This window comes from Equus asinus, chromosome 6 (assembly GCF_041296235.1).
Source record: "Equus asinus isolate D_3611 breed Donkey chromosome 6, EquAss-T2T_v2, whole genome shotgun sequence".
In the NCBI taxonomy this organism is placed as follows: domain Eukaryota; kingdom Metazoa; phylum Chordata; class Mammalia; order Perissodactyla; family Equidae; genus Equus; species Equus asinus.
Window position 1 is genome coordinate 71,352,387 of NC_091795.1, and position 17,037 is coordinate 71,369,423.

Genomic DNA, 17,037 nt, shown 5'->3' on the forward strand with positions numbered 1-17,037 from the left:
GAGTATAAACTAGGCTCCCAGTCTTCTCTGTTCCTACCCACCTCCTCTTCTGCTTTGTTTTGGTTTTTTGGGGTTTTTTTCCTCCTCAAAGCCCCAGTGCATGGTTGTATATCCTAGTTGTAAGTCCTAGTTCTTTTATGTGAGCAGCCGCCACAGCGTGGCAACTGACAGAGGGGTTGTGTGGTTCCACATCTGGGAAACGGAGCTGCACCACCAAACCGGTGAGCGCACCAAACTTTAACCACTAGGCAATCAGGGTTGGTCCCTCATCTTGTTTTTGTAGTCACATCAAAATCCTTTTATGAGGTTTTTAGGTCTAAAATACTGGATGTAGATGTTTGCCCAGGAAATCGGTTAACTCTGTGTTTATAGGTGGATTAAGCTTTTCTACACCTTGTCCTTTGACGCTGTTAGTGATCTGTTCCAATTTGGAACTCCCTCCATGTGGTACATAGTTGGAAGTCAATAAATGTTAATACCTTTATTTCTCTAGTTCAGGATTTATGTTTATCAACATAGCACTGAAGGGCACATGATAACGTAGAAATCACATGGGACTATTGGGTTCAGAGATAATTCTATGGGAGGTGCATGAGGGTTACACTGAAATACAAGTATAGCAGATGCATCATTTTAATACTATTGCTGATTCTAATCCTAACTTGGTAGTAGTACTTGGTAGTAGTAGTCTATTTTTATCACTCCAAAGTAGAGTAGTTGTTCACTTCATTGACTGTAAAGAAGGGCCTAAGTAAATGGGTATCTACTATATGCCAGTCACTGTGCTAGAAGTTTCCTATACCATTTCTATAAATCCTCATAATAAACCACTTCTGTTTTACACGTGAGCTAACTGAGGCTTGACTTCCTTAACATTGCAGATGTAGTGTGGACTAATGAGGCCAGGATTTGAACCCACAAAGGATTTTAGCTACACAACCTATGTTCTGTACGTTATACATACCACTTCTTACTGTTTGTGGGTGTAGAAAAGGTCACTTTCTAATTTATCTTCCAAATGGAGACACTTCTAAGAGTGATGTGGCAGAAGCTCTTTTAATAATTATACCAGGACAGAAGGCATGAACTAGGATTCTGCTGTGCAAACCAAGGTGGATGGTCACCTTAATCTGAGTTATCAACTGTTCAAGCAACATTTCAAAGCGAAGAGGTATCAAGCAAGGAGATGAGAAGAAAGTTTGTCACATGCTAAATGCTGGCCAAACAGGCTCTCTGCAAAGGAAGACAGACAGGACTCTAATTTTAGGGAAAAGATCTCAGGACACAATCTAGTTCCTCACTACTCACAGTGTGGTCTGCAGATCAGCAACAGCACCAGGGAGCTCTGCTAAAAATACAGAATCTTGTGGCTGGCCCCGTGGCTGGGTGGTTAAGTTCGCATACTCCGCTTTGACATCCCAGGGTTTCGCCAGTTCGGATCCTGGGCGCAGACGTAGCAGTGCTCATCAAGTCACGCTGAGGCAGCGTCCCCCACGAAACAACCAGAGGGCCCTACACCTAGAATATACAATTATGTACTGGGGGGCTTAGGGGAGAAGAAGAAGAAAAAAAAAAGAAGAAGAAGATTGGCAACAGATTGTCAGCTCAGGTGCCAATCTTAAAAAAAAAAAAAAAAACAGAATCTTGAGCCCCACCTCAGAGGCACTGAATCAGAATCTGCATTTTAAGAGGATAGCCTGACGATACAATACACATGAAAGTTTGAAAAGCACTGGTCTGTAGGTCTACAAACTTGCTTAACATCTGAGTATGTTAGGCAGCTTTAAAAAAAAAGATTCCACGGGCCCGTTGCCCAGAGATCCTGCTTCTGTGGATTTTTTAGTGGACCGTGGAATCCACAATTTAAAATAGCTCACCATGAAATCCTTGGGGACGGCTAGTTTGGAAGCCCACTAATCTGGAGTATTCAACATCAAGGGCACCCAAGTTTTCATCAGAAATCGTACAGAGAGTTAAAATGAAGGCAGCCTGAGATACTCTGAGATACACTATTTACATTTTTATCAAGAAATGTATCTATTTTCAGTCACAGAATCCTTTGAGAGTTAGATTCCATAATAGGGAAATATGTTAGCTAGGGGAATTTCAATGAAATGAGGCAAAGCATAATTTTCCAAAGAAGGCCTTCCAGCTCCTGGAGCAAACCCCACATGGCCATCAGTGTACCCAGACACAGACACAAACATAAAACGAGACCAAGAAGATGGCCGAACGCTGCTTCCCAGTGCATTCACTGCACTGCGACCATGATTACTTGGTCTTTGTGGAACATCTCTCTTCCCGCCTCATCTCCAGGCCCAGAGTTTGTGCTCAGTCCATGTTTCCATGTCATTTCTCAGGGTACTGTCACACAGCAGAAGCTAAGCCTGAATGATCACAAGCACCTTGCTGTGTGTTATACCCACTCTTCCGCCTACGTTTCTTTTTGGCAGTAAATTTGCTGCTAAACGTCTGATGGATCTCTAGTGAAGCAAAGTTCGAGCGTTAAGACTCAGTGACTAGACTGACTCTAAAAACCCAGATCTTAATCTGGGGGGAAAGAGATATAGCATCATATTCGTAAACAACGCCCAGAGTCAGGACAAAAAGCCAAGGTCATGGACACAGGTGTTCACATTCAAACTCTGAAATTGGTCCCTACAGCTACCGACCTAAAGTCAATCCTTTTGAAGGAATACTGGAAATTACAGATCTCTCAGGTGCAGACTTCCCATTCTTTATATTCTCTGCCTTTTGACATAATATCGAATTACTTCTACTGCTTACTTTTTCAATATTTTTAATGAAATAAAAGGACAAAAAACATCCCAGAAATCATGATTCAACCATTGTTTAACATTTTGCCCTATTTGAAAGAATTTCCCGATAAGCATTGCTTTAGCTGCTTCTTACAAATTTCATATATTATATTTTTATTTTCTTTTAGTTTAAAATATTGTCTATTTTTTATTTATTTCATCTATAAATTATTTAGAAACATTTTGTTTAATGTCCAAAATGTTGGGGTTTTCTAGATATCTTACTGTTATTGAGTTATAGTTTAATGCCATTATGATTAGAGAATATACTCTAGAATTTCGATCTGTTTTGAATTATTGAGGCTTCTTTTATTGCTCAACATGTGGTCGGTCTGTCTTGATGAACATACCACATACAATTGACAAGAATGTTTATTCTTCGGTATTGGGGCATAATGTTTGATAAATATCAATTAGGTCAAGGTGGTTGATAGGCTTGTTTAGACCCTCTATATTTTTATTGATTTTTTTTTTAATATTTTATTTTTCCTTTTTCTCCCCAAAGCCTCCTGGTACATAGTTGTATATTTTTAGTTGTGCGTCCTTCTAGCTGTGGCATGTGGGATGCCACCTCAGCATGGCTTGACAAGGGGTGCCAGGTCCACGCCTAGGATCCTAACCTGCAAAACCCTGGGCTGCCGAAGCAGAGCGTGCGAACCCAACCATTCAGCCACGGGGCTGGCCTTTTCATTGATTTTTTTTTTGCATTGTTTTTCTATCAGTTGCTGAGGAGGGGTTTTTAATCTCCAACTATGATTTAGAGTCATCTATCTCTTCTTCCTTCAGTCAATTTTTACTTCATATGTTTTGAAGCTCCAAAATGCATTTTACAACTTTTATTTTCCAAGATGGATATAAACAAGTAAGCTTTTTCTTTTTAAGAGTTGAGTCATGATTTTAGGTCTCCCAAAGCATTTTTCTTTTTTCTTTTTTTTTTTTTTGGTGAGACAGATTGGCCCTGAGCTAACATCTGTTGCCAATCTTCCTCTTTTTTTTTCTCCCCTAAGCCTCAGTACACATTTGTATATCCTACTTGTAGGTCATTCTAGTTCTTTCATGTGGGACGCCACCACAGCATAGCCTGATGAACCGCCCAAGATGCCAACCTGCCAACCCCGGGCTGTCAAAGCAGAGCATGTGAACTTAACCACTTGACCACTGGGCCAGCCCCATATAATCAAGTATTCTTACCAAAATGTTTAACCTGAATCTTATCAAGCCTTTAGATCTGTCTAATTTCCTACCCTGAAGAGGAACAAATTAAACAAGATTATGAAGAAACAATCAGACACATCCAGAATAAGGGACAGTCTACAAGAGGACTGGCCTGTTCTCTTCAAAATGTTAATGTCATAAAAAGAGATTGATTAGGAGTACCGTCCTACCTTATAAGACCTAGGAGATACATCGACTAAATGCCATGCCCTCTTTGAAATAGCTGATCATTTTTGCATAAACAACCAGGACTTGAGAGACATAGTGTTATAAATGCTCCACTTTGAATGTTAGAGAGGAAATAGAGCTAGATTACATCAGACTGAGTGCACAAAGATGATAAGTCTTGCTGAAGGCAAAGAGATCAACCCAATCCGAGAAAGAATCCTTTGGCACTTTCCGATAGGATCCCTGAAGCCAGGTCGACAGCATCAGAGTGCACTGGAACTTTGTGTGACGGTGCAGGAGGTAAAGAAAAGGGATTCTCACTGTGACCATTCATGCCATAGTTCTGTCTCCATTGGAAACCACCAACCGCCATATAGGAAAGCAAAGTTGTTCACACAGGCTGCTTCTAGCTTGTTTTTTGCCGTGTGTATTGTGCTGGGCTACCCAGATCCTCACATCAGGAATGAAGGATTAGTTCCTCACCTGCTGGGAAGATTGTAAAATGACAGCTATCCATGGAGAGCCCTCCCTGGGAATTGCCTCAAAAGAAGAGAGTCATTGCACCCAAAGTCACAGCCCCTCCTAAGATGGCCTATATTCAATGACTGGTCAACCTAGATAGAAATCTTGCTCCCTCACTTCAACTTGGTACAACTAAAGGACCAAGCCAACCTCAGAGCTTCCCAAGGGGTTAGCTGAGCCCTTACTAGACGCAACCACAGCCAATCTCTCCCTCTGCCACATCCTTCTTGGTCCATATCTTCCACACTTATTCATCCCAAAATACTCTCTAGTACCCTTCCTGTGTGCTGATCTCCATCTCAGAGTTAGTTTCCTGGAGAAGCCAACCTGCAGCAAGGTGACATAGCCAACTACCTTTGGAGAGTCCATGATACTTTCATCAGTATTTCTATAGAAGCAGAATTTACTCAGATTTTGCAGGAGGACAAATCAAGGCACCAAATTTCTGTGACTTGCTTAAGATTATCTGAGGTACCAATATTGTGTGAAGGCAGCGTGCCAAGACGTGCTTAAGAGCCACGTAAGTATGCTGCCAAGTTTTCATGTCTGTGTAAAATTTACTTTTGCTACAACAGAGTAAAACTCACCATTCCAGCAATGTGTGCCAGATGGAATAAGAGTCATGGGTTTGCAGAGTGGGGTACAGAGGAGGGAGTAACAGTTTAGAAAAAGTGTCGAGAAGCAGAGTATTCAAAGAAAGATAATGTGTTTACTGGAAATGCGATATACTCTTTTCGTGAGTATATAAGAGAAGGTGGGCGGGACAGTAAATCTACTGAAACAGGAACACCATGCTGAAGAGTGACAGTGACTATTGCAATAACTGTAGATGGTTTACAGGTGTTGCAAAACATGGTTTTACAGTAGGAGTAGTTACGTTGATGTTTTTGCTGTCCAGTTTAATGTTTGTAGATATGCCATCAAAATGTCCAGGATTCAAAAGTCAGCATTGAATGCAAAAAAGGTGAGACCCCTGAGCTGGGGACTAGAACCCAGGACATCGGGCCCCCTCCATGAGTTTTATCTGCACCCACATGTTAAAATAGAAGAATAGATCGAATTTTTATTATCCCAAATTGAGAAGCTTCTGTGTTTCCTGAGAAAATTAAGCATTTTGGCCTTTGAAGCATGTTAATCATAGGATTGCTAATCAGAAGAAATTATAAAAGAGGGAGGAGGCATTTACATAAGAAGCAAAGCCAGCATTTTGATGTCCCTGGATCTGTTCAGCAGAAAGATGCGGCCCCATAGAGGAAATAAAAACACGGCTCTTCATTTTGATAGTGTCTACACTGCCTTTCTATTTTCTTTTCTCTTTAAGTTTGGTGGCGCATTCCCTGCCATGCACATTCCCTCCGGTGGAGCTACCAGTTCAGCAGCACAAAGCTTTCTTTGTTCCCCTAAAAGTGAGTATTGATAAGCCCAAAGGAATCAGATGAGACAGGTTTCTGGTTCTTTCAGGCATCAGTGAGGTCCAATTTTCAAAACGTCTGTGGCTGGGACTCCAGAGTCCCATATGAACTACTGTATTCTCTGACTTATTGGCAAATCTGCAACCGTTTCACCCAGGCTGAAGCCGAAAGTCTGCTCTCCAATATCAAGATTCATTGGGGTAATGATCCTAAATACATCACATAACGACACAGCCCTTTATTTCATGCAAGCCAGTGAAAAGTCACAACATTCACTTACAGGTCTTGCTTTAAAGATATTTAAAACAAAGGAAATATTTTAACTATGAAACCAAAAGTTGAGGAGAGTTTGAAACCTCTGCAACTTCTTATCTGCAGCACCTCCTGGTTCTTCTTCTCCAAACAAGCTGGTTATTTTCCTTGATGCAGCTGGCAGTTCTGACTCTGCCTGGAGGGGAATGTAACCCAGAGCAGCCAACAAGAACTTGAAATTCTCTGGTTTTTGTCACTTGCTGTTAGAATCACTGCCTTTTCTAAATTTAAGATAGTGAATCATATTCAACAGTGACCTGACTGCAAAGCTTCATCAAATTTGTGCCGGGGGTGCAATCAACAACACATTGGATTGTAAAGGTCAACAATGTGAACATTTCAGAGCCTCCTCCTGGTTCCACGCTACAAAAGAAACTGACATTGTGAAGGAGGCTATATTTGTAGGACAGAATACAGATGTGTTCACTTGCATTTTTTAGCTTCCTTTTCTAAGGCTCACAGTATAGTTTATGGATTCATAGCATATGCATATGTCAACTTGTGGCTCTAAAGGATTAATTTCACTTTATCCAATCTGTTGCTAAACCGCTTAGGGAATTCGTGGTTTAGAGCGATGGGCTGACATAGCACTAATTTAACGCAGAGTCTGTTTTTCATACTGTCACAATTTAACCATTACAGCATTATTTGTAGGAATTCAGATAAGGGTATTTAATGAAAGAAAAATGACAAAACATTCTTTAGCTCTCCTTGATTCTAGCGTATCTGTCACCCTTTATATCCAACAGGTCACTGAGATCTAAAGACCCTAATTCAGTCCAGCAGCTGACATCTCCCCCTCTTCCCACCACTGCTGCCTTGGTTCAGATCTCTTCAGCCTTCCCCAAGGTCCTCACAGTGACCTCCCACCTGGTCTTCCTTCTGCCAGAGTCTCTCTGCCCTGCAATCAGGATTCTTTCTAATCTGATCATGTCACTCCCTTCCTAAAATAAACTTCTTAGGTAAGCAACCTTTGCCTATAAGATAGAATAAGAAAAAAGTGTGCCATTGTGGAAGTGCAAAGAAGTTCCGGCTTCATAATGTTACATGAATGAATGAATTCACCACAGTCTACAGCCTTATCCTCAGATTCATAAGCTCGGAAATTCGACCAGTGGCTCAGCAGTGGACCCACATTAACTAATCCCACAAGATTCATGTAGGAACCAGAATTGTCAGCATATTTATTTTCATTGAAGCATATCTGCCAGACAAGCCCTAATCCTCACTTTGGCCTCAGCTGCATATTCCTTCCCCAGAAGCAGTTACGTGAATAGCCATTTTATAATAAGCTTCTTTATCGCCTTGGAGTTCGCTCAAAGAGAGTGACATGTCTGGCCATTTGAGGCTTTAAGAGGATGATGATTCTGGCTGTGACCACCAGGCTGGTCCATGTCACTACATGTACCTGCAGCAGGTACACGGAGCTCTTTCCCATGGCTCCACTTTGTTGGGCTTCTCTTTTCTACAATCCAGACTGACCAGCCATTTTCTGTTGGCCAAAACAGAGGATGAGGTTCCCACATTCTGCACAGAATTCTTGCCATTTTCCTGAGACTCCATCTCCCGTGGAATTCTGGGAGAAATTCTGGAACTCTTCAATAACAAACTCACTGATGGACCCAACTGGTACTTGCTTTACTCGCTCAACAACTAAACACATTCCATCTATGTCTTCTCAGAGGACAGCTTTGTTTTCAAGTTCTTTGTGGTCTCTTCCTGTCATCCTTTAAAACCTGGCCCCAAACTGCCTCATTTCCAGCTATTCTCACGTATACTGTTCTCATCAGCCACACCAAACTCTTCAGCCTTCTCTTTTCATGCTGGAGCAGTAGAATTCTTAGGCTGCAAGCCACAGAAACTGTTTCTGGCTAACTTAAGGAGAGAAGGGATTTACTAGGGGTATATGGAGCAGCTTACAGCATCAAAGGCCAAACTGAAAAACCAGGTTGCAGAAGGGACAGAGAGCCAGGCAGAGCTGAAGACCTAGACAGCTGGGCTGTCTCTTCACGGAGACACCACAAGGAAGAATCAGCTCCAGCCACTTTCTATCCTGCCCAAGATTCAAATACCCACAATCTACACTTCAGCTTAGGGAAGGCAGGGCACCTTACTAGTGGACCCCCAAGACAGTTCAGAAGAAGGCAGGGGCAATTACTCCAAAGAAATTCAGGATCCCTACACTAAATATCACAGTGATATGGGGGGCAAAGCTGATTGAGAGTAAATAAACTGTGGAACCCGAGTATGAAGCTGGACCTAATTCTCAGACATCAGAAATGCTCAAGTGCACAAGTAATTTGAAGGTCAAAAGAGGAAATGTCTAGAGAGGCAACACACGGTATAGAAAGGAAAAGGGAGAAATGAGAAGAGGGAAAAGAATGAAAGTTTTAGTAGATATAAGTGATTTATGGAAATCTGATATGGCTGTAAAAAAAGTATAAGAATGCATAACGTGTAAACACTTTATAATTAAAATTTTTAAGGATTGAGTGGATTTAAAAGAATAGAGGCTCGCGAAATTCAAGGAATTAATATTTGCTGCTGTGTTTCAAGTCCCAGCTCTTCATAAAGGGCTTCACAACCCAAAATTCTGTCCTGGCTACTCTTCCAGCCACAAGTTCTTTGTGCTTCAGCAAAACTGCCCATTTTTTATTCTCTCAAATGCCAGCTCCCTCCCACCTCAGAGCCTTTGCATACATGGTTCCTTTTGCTAAAGTCTTCTTCACCTCCTGTGTGAGGGTTCTCCAGAGAAACAGAACCAATAGGAGATATATCTATATCTGTATCTAATCTATATCTGTATCTATATGTATCTATCTAGATTTATTTTAAGGAATTGGCTTACTTGCTTGTGGGGGCTGGTAAGACCAAAACCCAAGGGCAGGCCAGCAGGCTGGAAACTTGGGCAAGAGTTGATGTTGTGGTCTTGAGTCCAAAGGCTGGAAAACTCAGGCAGAATTTTAATTCCTTCCTCTTTGGGGAACTTCAGTCTTTGCTTTTAAGGCCTTCAATTGACTGGATGAGGCCCACCCGTGTTATGGAGGGTAATCTACTTGAATCAAAGTCTACTGATTTAAAAGTTAATCACATCTGAAGAAACACTCCATGGTATCATCCAATCTGGTGTTTGACCCAACAACTGAGCAGAATAGCCTAGCCAAGTTGAGACATAAATTGAACCATCATGCTTCCTCCTCCTATTGGCCTACTCACACACATTTCCACCAGACTTTATTAATGCCACCTCCTTCATGTCTCAGCTCAAACTTTAGTCCCCCATGGAAGACTTCTCTGACCCTTTCTTACATGGACACTCTTAGAACACTCTGGATCTTTCTCAGCATGTCCCACAGCCAGTGGTTAATATGTATGTGTGTGTGTGTTTGTATAAAACTGTGTAACTGCTTTACTACCATCCGTCTCCTCCGCTGAAATGTAAGCCCCATGAGGTTAGACTGTTTTCCTTATCACCCTGCTCCCAGCACCAAGCACAGTGCCTGCACATTATAGGCACTCAGTTCATTTTTATTGAGAATTAATGTAGGAATTGTATTGAGGTTTGTGATCATAGACATTTGTAGACTTTCAATGGTTAAAACAGCCACAGACATCAGCAGAAGCCTTTGCTCACTCCCTAACTTTATCCCAACTTCCTACAAGGAGCATCATATAAAACGTTTTTTCAGAGGTTTAATACAAAGTGCCTCATGGGACTGCGCCCAACCTGACAAGTAAATATGGTTCTACCTTCCTCTTTCTTTTTCTTCCTAATCCCAAGGATAGTCAAGTTAAGAAGGGCCATTTTGGATACAAAGAAACTCCTTCTAGTGCTGAGCAGGCACCACTGGGTTCTGCAGGCAGAGATTCTGTGACAGATTGAAGCTCTCAAGAAAACATCTTCACACATGTGGAATGGAGAATGCTGTTACCCTGGGAATCATCTAAATACATATAGTTTTTCATGGATAATGGATTTGTTAAGCATACTTGGAACATTCTCCATTATTAAATAGCTATGAATAACTGCAATATTCATAAATTACGATATATTAGCAGACTAAGCAGAAACACAGCAGTCAAATTAATTCCTTAAGCCCTTTCAGAGCTCTTATCTTATAGGTTGAAACCCAGGAAAACTGAATTGGTATATCCATAAATGTAAATCAAAAATCGTAATAAGGTGCCCTCCTAAACAAAATACCGACAGCTTTCTTTTTCTCAGGATGATTTAGTTTGATAAGGCAAAAAAACACTATGAAAAAGAAATGAACAAGCAAATATGGATATATCATATAGTTGGAAAAATCTCTTATCCCTTTTTATGTCCACATATTGGTTTCTACATATCCCCACCACTCATCCTTGACTGTCTCAAGATAAGCTTTTCCAGCCTCTCCATTTTTTCCTGCTGTTTTTACCCCACTTTTCCTTTCCATTTTTAGATACTGAGAAGGCAAGATAAATAAATCTAGACAATATATTGCTTTTATGCTATAATTGAAAGAGTACATCTGAAAACTTATTTTGGATATTGCCTTCAATACTAAAATGCTTAATATGCACTATAACAGTCATTTGAAAACACAGGTACACCAGACGCAGATGAGGCAATGAGCAGATGTATGTACAGACATGGATGGTGGGGTACTTTTTCAACATGAGATGCTAAAGAAATAAAAGGTTCTCTTTGTGCTTATAATCCACCTGGAGTGGGGTAGGGTGGGGACTGGGCAGCATCAGTGATCACACTGGAGATGCCGGAGGTCCAAGCAGTATATGAGAATATTCTTCCTTGTGTACACAGATTGATTTCTAAACTCAAGAACGTCTAGGTCAGTGGAACTGGACATGACAAGGTCTCTGGGGAAAAATGACCAGTCAAATCTAAGGGAATTTGTAGACTTGGAAGTCAGAAGAGAGCTAGAGATGAGAGTGCAGAGCTGGAAGGAGGGAATACCCAGACAAAGCACGAGGTCATGAATAAGGGCAACTGACACGAGGGCTGGTCCTTACACACCTGGCTGCAGAGGGGGAAAAAAAACATTGCTTGGAGGATCAGAGAGATAAGTATAAAAAATTCAGATGTGGAGGGTCTTGACTGCCAAGGGTTTAGATGAGGTCTAATGAGCAACAGCAAATCTGCCCAGGGAGTCATGGAAACCACTGCCAGGGAAGTCAACGGTGAATCAATCAAAGATCCTTTACTCTGTCTCTTACTACTTTTTGACTCAGGAAAAAAGCTTGAGAAGTAGCCACTGACTTGGGACCACAGTGAGCCAATTAAAAAATGAGTTTTACCAGAATCTGTGGAGGACAGGCTGCAGCCTGGAGAACTGGGATGTGGTCTGGTAAAACAAATATTTACCAGTAAATTATTTGTGCTTACTTTCAAGGGCAATTATGCATGCTTTCAAGGGATTCAGATTATCTTCATTTGGTACATGATGGTGATGAACTGTATCTAAAGATTTACCCAAGTGATTTCTAAACACAAGAATGTCAAGTGAACAGCTGTTTTAAAGAAAGGGCTCACACTGGAGAAGTTGCATGGCACCATGGGTTTGAACGTTCCTTCAAGAGCCTTCAGAACAATAAACCATGATGGTCTAATGCAAACCAGAAATTCACAAGCGCAGGCTTTCTATAGTTTGCACACACTCCATTCCCAGCTGGAAAGCTAGCATTTCAAAAGTCAGAGTGGATACTTCCGGTCAGAAAAGCCTCAGTTCTGAACAGCAAAAGAAAGAGAGGAGGGCAGGAAAATGACATTGCTAAAGACAATTAAAGGAATTGGACAAGGCAGCATGGATAAAAAAGAATTGATGTTTAAGTTCCCCTTGCCCGGATGTGAAAATCATATTTCTTTCATTAAATTTTGGATTAGAAAGATGAGTAAGCAGCAAAGCACTGCTAGAGCTAAATTTTGAATTTACTTGTCTAGCTTAGTTCACTCCTAAAGAGGTTGAAATATACGAAAAGACAGGCATTATTTTTTTCCCATAGAATCATCAACCTAGACAGATTACTTGCTTTATCAAGAGAAAAATCAATTTTTATTTCCCAAAAGGATGATAGATACTGTTTCAATCATTAGTATGTTGGTAAGAGGGCTACTTCAGGTACTTTGAGTATGTTTCCATGCAGACTACATGCATATTTAATTACAACTGATATGGAATGTTCACTCGATGGGATGCACGTGCCATGTATATTCTAATCCTCCCAACCACCCAGTGAGGGTAGTTCTATTATTATCTCTACATTTCACAAAATGAGACACTGAAGCAACTTTGTCAAGGATAACCCCTGGACAGGGGAAGAGCTGGAATTTGAATGCAGACAGTGTAATTCTCTTCCTAACCACTGTGAGAAGTGTCTTTGAGAGAGTGTTTCAAAATACCTTCTGTATATAATACTAATGAAAGCATTATTTTCCAATTCACAAATAGAAATTACTATGCCAACTAGCAAGCAGAGTGTCAAAAAAGTTTTGACTAATTACGCACTATGAATTCAATGTAGTTACTCCAAAGACTTGAAATAAGTTGAAAGTTCAAGACGAGTCCATATGACCAATTGTTACATTGTTCATCTCCTGAATGAAATAATTGCCCATATATCCCAAAGTTTATTTTTAAATTATCTGCTGAAACGTTAGGGCTGACCTCATGTAGATCACTTAAGGAAATGTGAGCACGTCTTGGTCACAGCAATGGCTGGCCAGCCTTCTCTCCACTTTCACCTCGATCTCCTCTAAAGTCCTTTGCTTCAATCAGACAAAAAGTTTTAACAGGAGGTCACGCCAATTGTCACTCTTTTTTTAATGACTAAATGTTCGCCAATGTCAAAAACTGGGAAGAACAATTAAATATTTATTAGCTAGGATTCTGTTTATATTTCTTTTACCAATTACTGAAAGGAGTTCTATCTTTTAAATGCACCAACATGTGTGAATTTTCAAACTTGTCAGTAGATTCCTTTTCATAGTAGGTACCTAAACTCAGGTAACACCTTCAAGCATCAGCTGATATAATCGAATTACTGATTTTTCCTGCACTGTCAACTTATTTTCACAACAAAATAATAAATAGTTCTGGTGTGAAATTATCTGAGTTTACTAACTGCTTCTCTGCTTTTTGAAATGAGTTTCTATAACAATGCAAACTAAAAGTGTAGGAGTTATAATCCTTTTAAAAGTGAGAGAGGCTCTATATTAACTTGAATGTTTCAGCTAATATTTCAGGACTTTCCTAGACAGGCACTCTAGCCAACAGAAATCTCCTCCATTGCTGACAAAAACTTCATCCTGTCAGAGACAATCAGGCCTAGAATGGGAGAAAAATATTGTTCTTTGGGAAATAAAATTCTCAGTATTCTCCATGTGGGGAAAGAAGCCCATTTCTATGTTTAGAATTCAGTGAAAGCAGATGAGCGCAAAGCTTGTCAATCGATCAAAATGCCAAAATCCATCATTTTAGACATACAAAAGAGTACACATCACTGTGAGCTTCCTGGCTTTACAGGGCCCAGCAGGGGCTGATTGATCTTGGTCCAGAGAATTAACAATGATGTAAATGTAAATATTCCTGTAAATCAGCAGTAAATGGAATTACGTTTTCTCCCTGCAGCCAAGATTCATCCTTTTTTCCAAGGCTCTACAACAATCTTAGAACAAAACTGCAATTCATACTTAGATTTCCCCTCTCTAAATGAACTTAACAAAATAATTGTGTATACCCTGCCTTAAGCAAGCTAATACATAAAAAAATTTGTTTAGGGGATATTTATTTTAGGGATGAATTTTACAGTGCACGAAGTACCTCTAACTTACATTTTTAAAATTCTATATAAGTTATAACAACAAGTTTGCCTGATCTGACAATGCATCCCCTCCAACTCTTAGAAAATTAGAAATTCTAAAATACAACCAAAACATTTTAATATATGGCCGATCTCAAAAGGGAATTATACAAATGAAGTTACTCAACACTAGAGCGGTATGCTTACAGGCTGAGGGCCTCCGTGGCCCTGGCGGTCTTGTGGCCAGGACTGGAGTTTCAGTGTCCACCCAAAAACATAAGGCATTTTTCTGGATGCCAGGGAAAGGTAGAGTCTACTGAATCGTGCGCAACCACAAGGACTCTAGAAAGGCAGCCTCTCACCAGGGCAGTAGTGGGACATCTACAGGGGTTCTAGGAAAAGAAGAAACTTCATGTGAGAAGAAGGAAAAATCCCAAACTTGTGACGTAGGTGGATGTGGGGGTCAAATTTACACTATCTGTGTGATAAAGGAATAACAAGCTGAGAAATTAACATAAAAACAGGCCTGGACCCTTGAAAACCTAGGGATTCCAGTAGAAACAAATATAAAATACCCTGTAGAGAAAGGTCCATAACCAAGAGCACGGAAAGCCCATGTAAAAACATCCCATTGAAGATGAGCTCACAATGAACAACACAACCAACATTTGGAAATTATTTGAAATGAGGGAAAACCAACAGACATGACAAACAGAGTCAATTAGGAAACTTAGAGCTACATAATAGAAGAGAGAACAATCTGAAAAAGACTTAAAAGGGAATGACATCACCATTATGGCGACTTAGGTCATTCCTGACTTCACTCCCCCTCACAAGAACTGATGACTATTCATGAACGAGACACCACTGAGAGAACCCCAGAACACGAGGGTGAAGCTGAAGCACCCCCTGCACCACTCAAAGAGAAATAAACTAACAGCATTAAAATGACTACAAAACGCAATAAAATTAGAAACCAACATGTAAAAGAAAAGTGAAAATATGCATTTGGAAATTTTAGAACATACTTCTAATTCATTCATAATCATGCTGGAAATTTTAATACTTAGAACTGAATAACAATGAAAACATAACATAAATCTGTGAGGAGCAGCCTAAGTATTCTTTAAAAGGAAATGTGCATGCTTTTACATATCTATGTCAGGAAAGAAAAAACAGAACAGTTACAAGGCCAGCAACTCAGGAAGTGTGAAGAAAACAACGAACGTCCAGGAAATACTAAACATAAAATTAGAACTTAATAGAAGAGAAAACAAAGAAATATTAGAATTGATCAGCAAAACAAAAAACTGATTCTTTGGGGGGAAAAACACACAAAGGAAACACAAATCTGTAGAAGATTGATCAAGGAAAAAAGAAAAAAGATTAGGAATCAAAATCGATATAACTATAGATAGAATGAAGTTTTTTTTAAGTATATGAGAATATCGTGTAAAACTTTATACGAATAAAATTTAAATGAAAACGCTAGAAAAACATAAATTACCAATATTGACTAACAAAAACATGGAAAACCAGCATAACTCTATGTAAAGTTTAAAAGTGTCCATAGTTAAAAACATAGCTACAAAAAAAAAATTCTTCTAACGTTTCAGAAGCAACCTTTCCCAAATCTTCAAATTGCAGATAATTCACATTTTATATAAATGATTCAGAATTTAGAAAAAGAGAAAAAGATCAATTACTCATTTTATGAAGTTAGTAGAACCTTAATACTAAAAGTAGCTGAGTAATATATGGAAAAAAACAAGCAAACAAACAACACTGACTAATCTCACTAATGTGATAGACATAAAAATCCTAAGTAAAATACTGGAAAACTAAATCCAGTAGCGTATGGGTATGTATGTGTGTGTTTAAATTATGACCAAGTTAGGTATATTCCAGATATGGAAGGATAATTCAATTATTGGTAATCTATTAATGTAACTCACACCTGCTAATAGATTAAAGAAGAAAAATCATAAAATCATCCCAATACATGCCAAAAAAGAAGACATTCAATAAATTTTGACATTGATTCATGATTAAAAAGAGAAACATACTCTTACCAAACTAGAAATAGAAGGAAATAATCTTAATCTAATAAATGGTGCTTCATTATAGTGAACACCATTCTTAATTGTGAAATATGAGAAGCAATTTATTTATGATTGGGAACAAGATAAGGATGTCTGTTATTACCCTTTCTGCTCATCATAATACTGGTGGTTCTAACCAGTGCAAAAAGGTAAGAAAAATAAATAATAAATAAGGATTAGAAAGAAAAAAATAAAATTATCATTATTTTCCAACACCTTAGTTATACAGATAAATATCAGAAAACAGACAAATAATTGGAACTTAAGCAAGTTTGGCAAAGTTGCTAATAAAAAAAATAATACATAAATATTGGTTAAAATCGTATTTACAAACAACCACCAAGGAGAAAATCTTTTTAAAAAGATCCACTCACAGAAGCAACAAAAGGATTAAGTAATAGGGAATATAGGTAACATAAGACGTTCAAGATTTTTGGAGAAAATTTTAACATGTTATCAAATATTAAAAAAACTAAATAATGGAGAAACATAAAATGGTAATGGATGACAGACTCAACATCATTAAGGTATCATTTCTTCCCATATTGATCTATATGTTTTAATGCAATTCCTATCAAATTGCCACAGAGTGTTTTGCAGAATTTCACAAGTTGATGAAAGTCATGTAGAGAAGATAAGGGCCAAGAATGGTCACAACCATCTGAAGACAAAGGAGTCATGCAG

General features: G+C 39.2%; 1 long non-coding RNA gene across 2 annotated transcripts in view; it reads right to left on the reverse strand.

The window, feature by feature from the left end:
* Positions 1–17,037, reverse strand: part of LOC106825852 (uncharacterized) — a 55,857-nt gene that overhangs the window by 13,433 nt on the left and 25,387 nt on the right. Inside the window, exon 1 of one of the 2 annotated variants that reach the window (XR_011504100.1) lies at positions 1,309–1,740. The exons of the other annotated variant lie outside the window; for it this stretch is intronic. This is a non-coding gene — a long non-coding RNA (uncharacterized lncRNA). Of the gene's footprint in view, positions 1–1,308; positions 1,741–17,037 lie in introns of those variants that run through there. 2 annotated transcript variants of the gene reach the window in all.